This window comes from Callorhinus ursinus, unplaced genomic scaffold, assembly GCF_003265705.2.
Source record: "Callorhinus ursinus isolate GAN/ISIS: 27379988/994484 unplaced genomic scaffold, GSC_fseal_2.0 scaffold17, whole genome shotgun sequence".
NCBI classification, from domain to species: Eukaryota; Metazoa; Chordata; class Mammalia; order Carnivora; family Otariidae; genus Callorhinus; species Callorhinus ursinus.
This window is the reverse complement of record NW_027397079.1, coordinates 26,048,511-26,060,779: the sequence shown is the minus strand read 5'-3', so window position 1 is coordinate 26,060,779 and position 12,269 is coordinate 26,048,511. Positions and strand designations below refer to the sequence as shown.

At 44.7% G+C, this 12,269-nt stretch overlaps 1 long non-coding RNA gene across 2 annotated transcripts in view; it reads right to left on the bottom strand.

Annotated features, from left to right (window-relative positions):
- Positions 1–5,139, bottom strand: part of LOC141374391 (uncharacterized) — a 90,776-nt gene extending 85,637 nt beyond the window's left edge. Inside the window, exon 1 of one of the 2 annotated variants that reach the window (XR_012381219.1) lies at positions 5,061–5,139. This is a non-coding gene — a long non-coding RNA (uncharacterized lncRNA). The remainder of the gene's footprint in view (positions 1–5,060) is intronic. The other variant, XR_012381220.1, reaches the window with a different exon arrangement.
- Positions 5,140–12,269: the final 7,130 nt, after the last annotated feature.

The following is a 12,269-nucleotide window of genomic DNA, read 5'->3' as shown; positions in this document are numbered from 1 at the left end:
AGAGGGAACAAAGACAATCCATTAGGGTATAGGAAGAAAATATTATAAATTTGTTTATTTTTAAATATAATTTTTGTACATATTTCTAAATAAATATACCAGTATAGAAATATAAATACAGCATTTAAAAATGAATAAGTGTACATGAATTCAGGCTATATGCTGAAATTATTATTATTATTTTGGGTAAATGATCAAAACAGTTTGAAAACCATTAAATTAAGGGATACTCATGTTCTTTTCTTACGCTAAAATTCTGTGGTTCTGTGATTTTATGTCCCAGGACAAAGTCAGCCACGACAGACCTGATAAAGGAGAGATGAACACAGACAACTGGTCTCTGGGCGGCACCCAGATTCTAGTAGCATTTCCGCCACCTGGGACTTTTGGCCCCGTCCCCACTCCTCTCCTCTATCCCCAGAGAAGAAGGTGAGGGAGGTTACAGGCACAGGGCAGAGGATGGCCCTCATTACTGCCCATCCAGGGCGCCCTCCCTCATGGGGTTGCAGCTCTACCAGTAATTGGGACCAGGTTGCATGTGACAAAAAGAAAATTATGGCTTCTGGTCTTTTCGAGACTGTACCACCTAGGTAGTACTCTCTTATTCTAGTTCTGTTTAGGTTTTTGGCTGGATGCGGGCCACACCATCCCTACCTTGAAACTGGAAAGTCCTGTCTATTGATCTTCTGGCTCAACTCTGACCACTTTGTAGTACTTCATTTGGGGTTTCAGATTGGCTTTTTTCTCAACCTTCCACTTGTCTTTACTCTTTTGCCATTCAACTTTTCTCATTTACTTTTTCTTTTTATCATTTTCCTTCTTTCCATTACTTAATTTCACTTTCCTCCTTCCTTCGGAGGATCTGAGGCCTGCTCGTGGCCAGCTCCCTTCCAGCAGTACAAACCCCATTCTGTCCGATAATCCTCTTGTAAAGATCATGTAGGGAGTCTGAACCTTCACTTCAGGTGCTCTACATTCCCTTTGGTGCTTCTAACCTGTCCTCCCAAACACTTCCAGCCTTGAAAACTATGATTTTTTTTTTAAGATTTTATTTATTTATTTGACAGAGATATAGCGAGAGAGGAAACACAAGCAGGGGGAGTGGGAGAGGGAGAAGCAGGCTTCCCGTGCAGCAGGGAGCCCGATGCGGGGCTCAAACCCAGGACCCTGGGATCATGACCCGAGCCGAAGGCAGACACCTAACAACTGAGCCACCCAGGTGCCCCCAACTATGATTTATTTAAAAACACACACACAAACACACACACACACACACAACTTAGATGTTATCTCTTCCAAGAGCCCTCCCTTGTTCCTTGTACACCATGCATGCAAACTAATCAATCCCATCTGTGTACTTTCTGCACACTCTTTGTTTTTTTTATTCATACAACTGACCTATAACATTATATTAGTTTCAGGTGTACAGATGTGATTCAGTATTTGTATGTATTACAGAATGACCACCACAATACGTCTAGTTAACATCTGTTACCATACAAAGTAGAAAATTTTTTTCTTGAAATGAGACCTTTTAAGATCTACTCTCTTAGCAACTTTCAAATGCACAATACATATTATTAACAGTAGTCACCATGCTGTATGTTGTATCCCCAGGACTTAATTGTTTTATAACTGGAAAGTTGTACCTTTTGACCCCTTCTTCACACTCTTCTTTCACAACACCAATGACACTTGGTTGCAACTATATAGTTACATGTCTGTCTCACCCTGCTGGTTTGTAAACTTACCCAAGGCCCAGGCTGAAACCCTATGCACAGCTCCCAGCACAGTGCCTGGTACAAAGCAGATTCTGAATAAATGTAGTGAAGGAAAGAAGGATATCTGAAGACAACTACTCTTGGCCTCCCCATTGATCCACTAGAATGTGGCCAACTGCAAAAGTCACAATAAGAAAGCTAATATTTATTGTGTGCTTTCGGTGAGAAACCAATTCAATATATAAGTGGTTGAGTGGAGACCGCCAGACCAATTAATTATACACTCTGTGAACTCAGAAGCAGACTCCTTCTCCCTATAAACTTTGAAAAAGTATGTTCCAGACTAAATGACAGTATCCTTCTTGTTTGGCTCTAATTGCCAGGTTGTTTCTTGGGTTCGTTTCTGTCTTTTAATCATGGTTTACACATGATTGTTCCTGGACTGTACAGATTTAAAGTTTGCACCTGGAACAGTGACATTTTCTTGTTCCTGGAAATTCACTGGAAATTTTCCAGTCACCAAAAGCCTGAATCTAACTGAAATACAACTTTACATGAATACAGTTTTTTTCTTTTTCCTTCTCCAACAGGGACTATCATTTTTTTTTTAATAAAAGGATCAGCAAACTGAAAAAAAAAATAAATGCGAGGTACTAATTTTGATTAGTAACTTCTCCATCTGATCCCGCATCCACAGCCAGGACAAATCCCATACTTTCTCTTGTATACTTTTTACATCTGGCGCTTGTTCACGTTTTCTTTTTCTTGCTCACTCACACACACACACACACACAGGCATGCACACACATGCACACACAACCTGAAGCCATGCAGCTTTAATTCCCAGACCATGGAAACTTTTGCACACGTGAGTGCTCCCCTTTTGGTCTCATAACCAAGTCGGCCCTTACTACCCAAAGCTCACTGTTAGCAGCTGCTCAGAGACCAACAGAACCTGAAAGAGTAATGCACCCCCCAGGGCTTCTGCCAAAGCATGCTTGTCCCCCAGTCCTCACTCCCAGACTGACACACCTATCCCAGCAATGTGCTGTGAAGAAAAATCCTCTCACAAGGGATGGCAATGCCACACTGTCCTGTAACTTCAAAAATATATCCTTCCCTCTCTGGTCAACGCTATAATCACAGTCTCAGGAAACTAAAAATTGAACTGATACTTGATCTGAGTTCTAAGATTGTCAGCTACCTGAAAACTGAGACCCTGGGTGATTCAGAGCCTCTTTGGATCATGGTGAAATGGAGCAAAATTGCATTTCCCCCTCTTTTTCGTTTTCTCTCTGATCTGCCCACTCTCCTATTCCCGCTGCTTCTATATAAGGTCATTGTGAGGACAGACGTGATAATGTTTGTGAAATGCCTTGAATTCCTACAAAGGAGGTTTATAAACTCAAAACACTATTGCTTTTTGAGGCGCTATTTTTAGTGCTCTGCAAACACTGTTAACATATCTTTAGAGATAAAAAGAGTCCTGTGGCTGGATGGTGGTGATGGTTACTAGCAATGTGAATGTACTTAATCCACTGTCCTGTTCACGTCACAGCGGTTTGGATGGTCAATTTTATGTTATGGGTATTTTACTACAATAAAAAAATATGTAAATAAAGAGTCAACAACAAAAACAGAGAACCTTTATATTACCTGACTGCTTAGAAAGCAGGTTTCCTGGCATCCACCCCCTCGGCACCCCGTGTTTTGTCTATTGGCGTCTGCTTGCCCTCTGATCTGTTCTCAAAACCTCACAGAGGCTGAGAGAGGACTAAAGCTGATGGCCCTCCTCACCCCTTCCTCCCACATTACAGATGAGCAATGAGGCTCATTGGAACTAAATGGTCCACTACCGCTTAAGGTCCCTAATTTCAGGTCCAAGTTCGTTTTCTTGGGGGAACGTAGTACCTCATTCTGCGTATCATTTGTAGCAATAACCCACGCTATTGATAACTATCACAATATAAATCTATAACCTCCTTCACCACACCACTCCTGGCTGGCCCTGGGAGAAGGGTGACAGAGACCGGAGCCCGGCATGCTGGCCTCCTCCAGGGAGCACACCTCCGAGGCTGGTGTTCTAGGGCTGACAGCCAGAGGGGCCACGCACTGGAGGGTGCCTGATTTCTGGGCACCTGTCCCTTGGGTATTTTTGTTTTTGTTTTTTAATTTTTTATTTGACAGAGAGAACACAGCGAGAGAGCGAATGCAAGCAGGGGGAGTGGGAGAGGGAGAGAAGAAGGGCAGGAAGCCTGATGCGGGGCTCAACCCCAGGACCCTGGGATCATGACCTGAGCCGAAGGCAGACGCTTAACAACTGAGCCACCCAGGTGCCCCTGTCCCTTGGGTTTTAGGTGACCAGCTTTCAATCCTGTACCGTCCCAGAAAAATGAATACCAGGTGTCACCAGAAAATGGACGTTTTACACCTGGGGTATAAACTGTCATCAAGGGGCTTTCAGAGAGGTTGACACAACCTCGTGCTACCCTGGCTGAGTGGCGCCACGGTAACTCCACCTGGACCTTTGGGAAGAGCTCTCCCTGGAAACGGGTCTGCTGCACACATGGTGTGATCCCCAGTCAGGGCAGAGTCCCGAGAGAGGGTGTAACACGGCTGCACTAGCGGCAGAGAGACTTTTAGAAGTACGAGTGGGAAGGGACCTTAGCGATCCGGTCCAACCCCCTCATTTCATAGATAAGGAGCCGCGGACCGTGGCAGGCAGGGTGCACCCAGCAAGCTGTCCAAGGCTGCCGGCCAGTCGGCTGCGGCTGGGAATTCCCAGCCAGGCATTCAGTAGTCCGGGGCCAGCGCTCCTCCCGCCACACGCTTCCACCCGGGGTGAGGGAGGCAGAAAGGTATGCTGGGGAGACATGGGCTTTGGAGCCAGGCCAGCCACCCATCCCCACTCCCCTGTCTCCCTCAACCGCTAAGGTTTGGGCAAGTGACCCTGCCTGAGCCCCAGTTACCTCTATAAAATGGGCATGCGTAATAGTTCTCGTCTTTCAAGGAGGACCTAAGTGTTAAAATTAAATGATGTGAGGGAAGTGCCACCTTAGGTTTTGACACAGTAAATGCCCCACAATGTAGGCAGGATTTATTCCGTGACAGTAATCCCCCGATCCACGGGGGGATGGATCCCAAGGAAACCGTGGTGAGGTTTCCCAAGACCCCCAGTGGATGCCTGAAACCAGGCATAATTAAAAAAAAAAAACCCTCTAGATACGATTTTTCCCCATACATACACACCCAGACAAAAGTTCAATTTATAAACTAGACACAGTAAGAAATTAATAACAAATAATAAAATTGTACAACAAATTCTTGTACTGTACTCACCCCTCTTCTTGAGATGCCCTGAGGCGACGATGCCGAGGTGAAGAGAGGAAGCGAGGTGACTGACGTAGGCGTCGTGACGTAACGTTAGCGGCTCCTGTCGTTATGACGCTGCGGCGTCAGAGGAGGCGAATCCGCTTCTAGCCAGCCGTTGACTGCGGGTGACTGAGACCCACCTGGAAAGCAAAGCCGGAAACCGTGGGCTGCAGGACTTGGGCCACCCGGCTTTCTGAGCGTCATGGGCCTTATCCAGGGCAGGATTCCAAATGCACTGCGGGCCCAGCTTGTTGGACTGGGGCACCTGACACCCGTGATGGCAATTAGATGATTTCCAAGAAATCGACGAGAGCAGTAAAGAATAAAGCCCTCACACTTCCAGGTTGGAAAAAGAGAGGCTAGGGCCCCATCAGTTGGCTTGAGGGACCCGGGCATATTAATGTGGGATGTGCCCTCCAAGCACATGTCGAGGAAGATCCACAGAGCTCTATTTCTTGGCTCTGGGGGGCACGCAAGGAATGCTGAATGGCTTAGCTATCTCAGGACATAATAACATAGGATCCACCCAGGCCAGTGGTCCTCCAAGTGTGGTCCTCCAACTAGCAGTACCTGGGAGCTTGTTAGATGCAGATTCTTCAGCCCCATCTTGAACCCAGTGAATCAGAAAAGTCTGAGGATGGGCTCCTGCAAACTATTTACCAAACCTTCTAGGTGATTCTTAGACATACACAATTTGAGAAGCTCTGACCTCGGCCATTTATCCTGATTTCCTGATTGACAGCACTGTGGCTATCCATCTTAGCTGTACAGAAGTAGTCTGGTGCCAAGTCTACAACTCAGATCAATTAAATCAGAATCTCTGGGATTGGACCCAGGGGCCAGCTCTTTAAAGACTCCTCCGGTAATTTCAATGTGCAGCCAAGCTTGAGACCCACTGATTTGGAGCAAGAATTTTGAATGAAGCCGTAAGTCATTCATACCATTTGTGTGAATGCGATAGTGTGTGAGAGAATCAATTCAGAGTGCTAGGAGTCACCACCATTTCCTTTGCTCAGAGTTTTCGTGTTTGTTTTTCCCACCACTACTTCCTCAATTGTCCACTGTGGGTTCCGTATCCCCAAGAGAAGTTCTGAGTACGCTTGATCCTCCTACCCATTCACCCACCTCTACTACCATCGAATTGTTCATGTTCCTGAATTCACTGACTAGTGTTAAGGAAGATCCAGGAGGAGGCTCTATTTATTCTCTTGGAATCCACTGTGATTTTCTAAATTAAAGACAATTATGTTTCCATCATATACGTGTCTCTTCTCTGTCAGATTTCATCTACAGTGCTTGTTATGTTGATGCATTTTATTCAGCTTTTGGTTCAGATAAGCACCAAAGTAGGCTAATAAAACCTATCTGGTTTAAGTTTTGTTTGGCCTTATGAAACACCCAAGTGTTTCATCTGGTAGAAGACTTAACATTCGAGACAATAGTTGGTCCTCACCACGATTTCCTTAGCTGGAAGAGGGTGGGCAGGAAAAGAGATTCAGTTATTTCCCCCAGTAGTCTGTAGACTGGACTGCAAGAAAGTTGGTGAATAGACTCAGGGCCAACACCTTCAGGTTCTAATAAAAATACTGTGTTTAAAGATGGGCAATAGGGGGCGCCTGGGTGGCTCAGTCCATTAAGTGTCTGCCTTCCCCTCAGGTCATGATCCCAGGGCCCTGGGATTGAGCCCTTCATCCGGCTCCCTGCTCAGTGGGAAGCCTGCTTCTCCCTCTCCCACTGCCCCTCCCCACCCCTGCTTATGCTCTCTCTCTCTCAAATAAATAAATAAAATCTTTTTAAAAAAATAAAAGAATAAAGATGGGGCAATAGAATAGTATATCTAAGATGTCATCATAAATGCTAGCTTTACAGTTTTAGCTTCAGATCAATTATTTGCAAGTTTTGGAAATCTTCCAAGAAGCTCAATTTAGAAATGTATATACTTTGTAGAGTTAACAATTTTTAATCTGCCGATAAAAATCAAATATTCCTTCTCAGAGGATTTCCTAGGGTACCACCTTCCACAAAGTCTCCAGGAGTTCTGAAACTCCCTAAATTCTATTTAGGGAGAAATGGATATTAAATGTACTTGTCCATGTTTCTCTGCACAGGTTAGAATAACCAATCACCCTGATCTCTCTGGAACTTTCCCATCTGAGCACTGTAAGTCCCATGTCCACTGTCCATCCTGAGCAAACTGGGACAGTTGGTCGCACTACATAGTACCCAGAGATGCTTGTTTACCATCTATCTCTTTAAAAATCCTCCCTTCTGTTTGACTCATGCACTGCTTCATCTCAAACCATCAGCACTGTGCCTAGAACACACACACACACACACACACACACACACACACACACACACACACGTGCACGCGCGCATGCCAAACGCCCCCAGTTCCTTCCTCATAATGCTACTGCAAATACATTCTTTTCTTTTTCCTGAATTTCTACTTCACATTTTTCCCACTGCCGTCACCACCCTATCTCTCCACAGGGATGATTCCAAAAACATCTTGTTCTTTTTAATCAAACTGCCAGAACAAATGTAGGGAAGAAAAGAAAGTGATTCCTGTGTTTCAGAGCTGAAACTAGATGAAAGAGTACATCATAAAAGTTAGAGTGCCTTTTTATTCAATGAGATAAATCTTTATTGCTTATCCCTAAAGTGCCAGATACTGTGTTACACTGTCTTCGCAGTAAGACAAGTCCCTGATATCAAGCTAATACATGAGACGAATGTGTCCCCTTAGCTCAATAAGACTCACTGGCATCCTTGATGTCCTTGTTCCTTGATTTTCCGCTAGAGTGGGCACACACGGCTTTGGTTTTTGCCATCCTTTATCTCGGGCTGCTCATAGCAATGGACTGAATCCACTGCCAATTTGTTCTTTCTAATCTCAGTGCTGCTCTAGAATTATTATAATAAATCCAATTAATTTCTCAGAATGATTCCAAATTCTGTCCACACTGATGCTCTTTCACGCATCCATCATGCAGTGCAGGCCTTTGTCCTCTGTCTTGCTGAGATCAACAGCATTTGGTGGACTTCCAGCTAGCGTTCACTTTCCTACATTAAATTTTCCCAGTCTCACCAGGGTCATTTTCCCTCACCCTGTGGCCTTATGTAAGGAAACATATTTTCTCCTCTCTGAGGCTCCTCCTTTCTCCTCTATCACTTCTTTAGCTTCCTTCCTCAATCATTACCGATCTGACATATTTTTTTCTGCCCTTTGCCTTCTCTTCAATATGCAAATATGCTTATATCACAATTACTCTTAAGAAGATTTAAAAAAAAGAGAGGATCTGATTCCACTGAAACTATGGAATTATCACACCTTTCTTGCTTTTCATTAACCCCCACCCTCCTCCCGCCCTCACCTTTCTGTCCTGTCATTGCTCCTGTCCATGTCAACCCCATGCAGCCTGGGATTGGCTCAGGCTACACTGAAATTTTCTCTCCAGGTGTCCCAACAAACGACTTGGAAAATGCGATGCCTCTTCTAGGCTCTCATCCAGCCCAGCCTCTTGGCCTCATTTGAGAGCGTTGTTAATGTTCACCTCTCTCACGTTCTAGATCCTGACTCTCCTTGACCTTCTCTCCCTGGGCACATCACTCCTGTTGCCTGTTTCTCCTCCATGCCTCCTGCCTCCTCCCAGTCTCAGGCTTGACCTCAACTGGGGCCATGGGCTGTAGCTCCAGCTCTGTTCTCTTGACTCTCATCTGCATTCCCCTCTCTAAACTCTCCCCTTCACTGTCTATGCATGTTTCCAAACACCTAAAAGGCAGTTCCACATGGAAAAAATCCCAAGATCCCAAGATCCTCAAACTCAATGTGCCAAAAATTAAGTTTATTACTATTATGTCTAAAACCTGTCTCCCAGGCTTTTCTGTCTTGGTCCCGGCATCCACTCTACTAACTCAGACTCCTGCCTTATTTACTTTTTCTATTCCTAACTTCTAGGTGTTTGGCAAATAACATCATGTTACTTTTATTGTTGGAATTTCTCATTACAAATGGCAGAATGTCAACTCAGATTAACAAAGAACAGGGGAAGTACCCCAGACCATAGAAAGGGGGGTTTCACGTGAATGCTACCAGACTTCTTTCTTCACCTCTCATCTGAGCTTTTGTTTGCATCTGCCCCATTCATTCAGGCTCCTTTATGGGAAAGGGGCCACGGTCATCGGCAGCTCTGAAGGCACATCCTGTTAACAAGAATAGGAAGAGACACTTTATATGTGCCAGGCACCAGTTCTAGGCACTTCAGAGCCCTCAAGGCAAGAAGAAAGAGAAAAGCTATTCTCCACTTCAAATTTAGAGAATTCATAGACAAAGCCTAAAGTGGGCCAATGTAGGTTATGTCCGCACCGCTGCAGCAATCACCAGGTCAAAGATCATGAAGTAGAGTAACTGGCCAGATGTGGACATCTTCCTCCCTGTCAGCTTGGTGTTTCACATAGGAAGGGTCCAATGAACGACAACAGGTAGAAAACATGCAGGGTTAGATTTGCGGGTAAGAAACTGAAATGCAGAAACTTGACCGTGCTTATGAAGGTCCATAGGGCTTGGCAATATCTTACGAAAATTAAGGGACAACAAGGAACGGTATCTGAATAGGTGCCCCATCCACCAAGAAAAAAAAAAAATCCATAACAGAAGAGAACCAAGACTTCCCTCAGAACACAGTTTTGGGAATACACTAAAACACAAATAAATGGGTCACCGAAGCTCCAAATTTTACGCCAATAGTTCCTAGCCTCTCAAGTATAGAATACCTTTTTTAAAATTAAAAGAACTTTCAAATGTATAAATAATAGTGATTATAATGATAAAATGCACAGTGATGTGACAAGATGGCACACCTTTGTACAACACTATTGTTCGGCCTGTAGGTGATAGGTCATCTTCTGCACAGAGTCCAAGGGCCTGCGGAGTCTACAGTCATGAGCTCTCCTTTCTTGTAGAATTTTGGAAGGATTTCTGCCTGGAAAACTTTGGGAGAAGGTATTGAAATTGCCCACTGAAGCCATAAAAATCTCAATAATGCACCTATGGGATGTCTGTTTTTAAGCAATTTAAATTCCGGTGTCCCTTTTTAAGGTAAATAGTTGCCAATTTCATCCATAGGTTAACGTGATGCTGGTCATTATCTGAGACTCCATAATGCCGCATACATGGGCCGGTATTTATTGTCATGCATGGTGTCCTCTATCTTTCATCTGTTTCTGCATCTATCGTTCTTCTGATTATTGACTTCTCGTTTGTTAGAAGATTTGTAAACATAATGAAGCCTAAATGGGGCGCACATGAATATGAATTCCATGGTATGTAAATTAAGCCTCCGGCTGTATCATTTGGAGGAGGTATTTCTCTCAGGAGTGAACACTGCCACCTGACAGGTGTGTTATGAGAGGCTGTTTTCATCTTCCATGGTCTAAGGTTTAAGATGTACCTGGAAACATTCTGGGGGGTTTACCCCATATCACTGTTGTGAAAAACATTATTCTACACCTTGCTCAGTTGGATTTAAACATGAATGAAACAAATGTTCAAGAATGTTGTTTCCATGCTAAGCTATTTCATGTTATCTTTTCCTTTTGCCCTCAGAGGTGACCAAAAGAGCTTCCAGAATGGAATGCAGCCTTGTATGAAATCAAATTAATCTCTTATTTATAATTTATCACAGGATAATTGTCCTGAGTCTTATTAGGCTGCAAAGCTATTCTATTTATATTGTAAAAAAATATTTTTAAAGGAAAAGGAAAAGCCATTTGAAGTTTGACATTAAAAAGAGAATGCTATGGGCGCCTGGGTGGCTCAGATGGTTGGGCGTCTGCCTTCGGCTCAGGTCATGATCCCAGAGTCCTGGGATCGAGTCCCACATCGGGCTCCCTGCTCCTTGGGAGCCTGCTTCTCCCTCTGCCTCTCTCTCTCTCTCACTCTCTCTCTGTCTCTCATGAATAAATAAATGAAATCTTTAAAAAAAAAGAGAGAGAGAGAATGCTATACAGTGTGGAATTTGAGATTCCACACACTGTCAGTAATCTGGGTGTTTCCTATAAAGAAAGATGTGCATCCCTTTGCCTGATTTCTCCACTTTAGAGTTCACTTTTACCATTCCCAGGTCCCCTTGTTCAGTCAAATGTGTATGAAGTCTGAAGCTTTCTAAGAAATGCCCTGCCCCAGCCAGGATCAAAGGGAATGCTTCTGGAATGGGATATCAGCAGTACGGCTCCCTTGATTCACTTTTTTCACTCCGCATTGTTTTATCGTCAGCCACGAATACCTTTCAGAAACAAAGCCACCTGCCCTCAAATACAAGGGAAACAATGCTGACTCTCTGTGTGCCTGGGTGTGTGCTTGTGTGGTGGGCTGGGGGACACTCAGTGTGTGTGGTGCCCTGTAGGAGGGATTTACATGTCTGACCTCTCTTCAGGCTATTGCAAAATGTTCAGCAAGCTGGAGTTAACCTCCCTGGAGGGCGTGAAGCTCCAAATGGCCATGTTAGGGAGTGACCACTCAGTCCCCTCTTCATGGGAAGGGTCAGAAGTCCTGCCTGAAGGCACTCATACTGAGAGGCATCTAGCTTAGCAGAGTGAGCTCTGGCCTGGGGGATCAAGAGACCCTTGCCTTTCTTAGCTGTCAAAATAGGGGCGTGCAACAGTATCTCTGGGAGCCTCAGTTTTCTTCTGGGTAAAATGAAAAGTTTGGGCTAAATCTGGGGTCTCCATATTGGGGGCACAGTAAACTCACTTCATTTTCTTTTCCTAATAGTGATGCAAGGATCTGACCCCAGACCAGTTAAATTAAACCTCGAGGGGTGGAACCCGGATGTGGGCATTCCCCCTTACCCCCAATCTCCCAGGTGAGTCTTGGCTCAGTACAGCCAGGGTGCAGGACTGCTGGGTTTGCTGCTGTCACCTCAGGGCCCCTCCTTGGTCAGCTGAGTCTCCTCAGCGGTGCACCCTGCCCAGCCCCCCCTTCCATGTGCAGAAGTCAGTAGGGCCACAGTTCCAACAGGATCTGCTGAAACTGTCAATGTAATTAACTGGAATCCGCAATCTAAGGAGTGAGGAATTTGATGGAGGGGAGCAGAGGATCTATTGTTTAAAGAGAATCATCATGGCTCCTAAGAAAACTGCAGGCCAGCAGCAAAGCCCCCTCTTGCCTCTCTC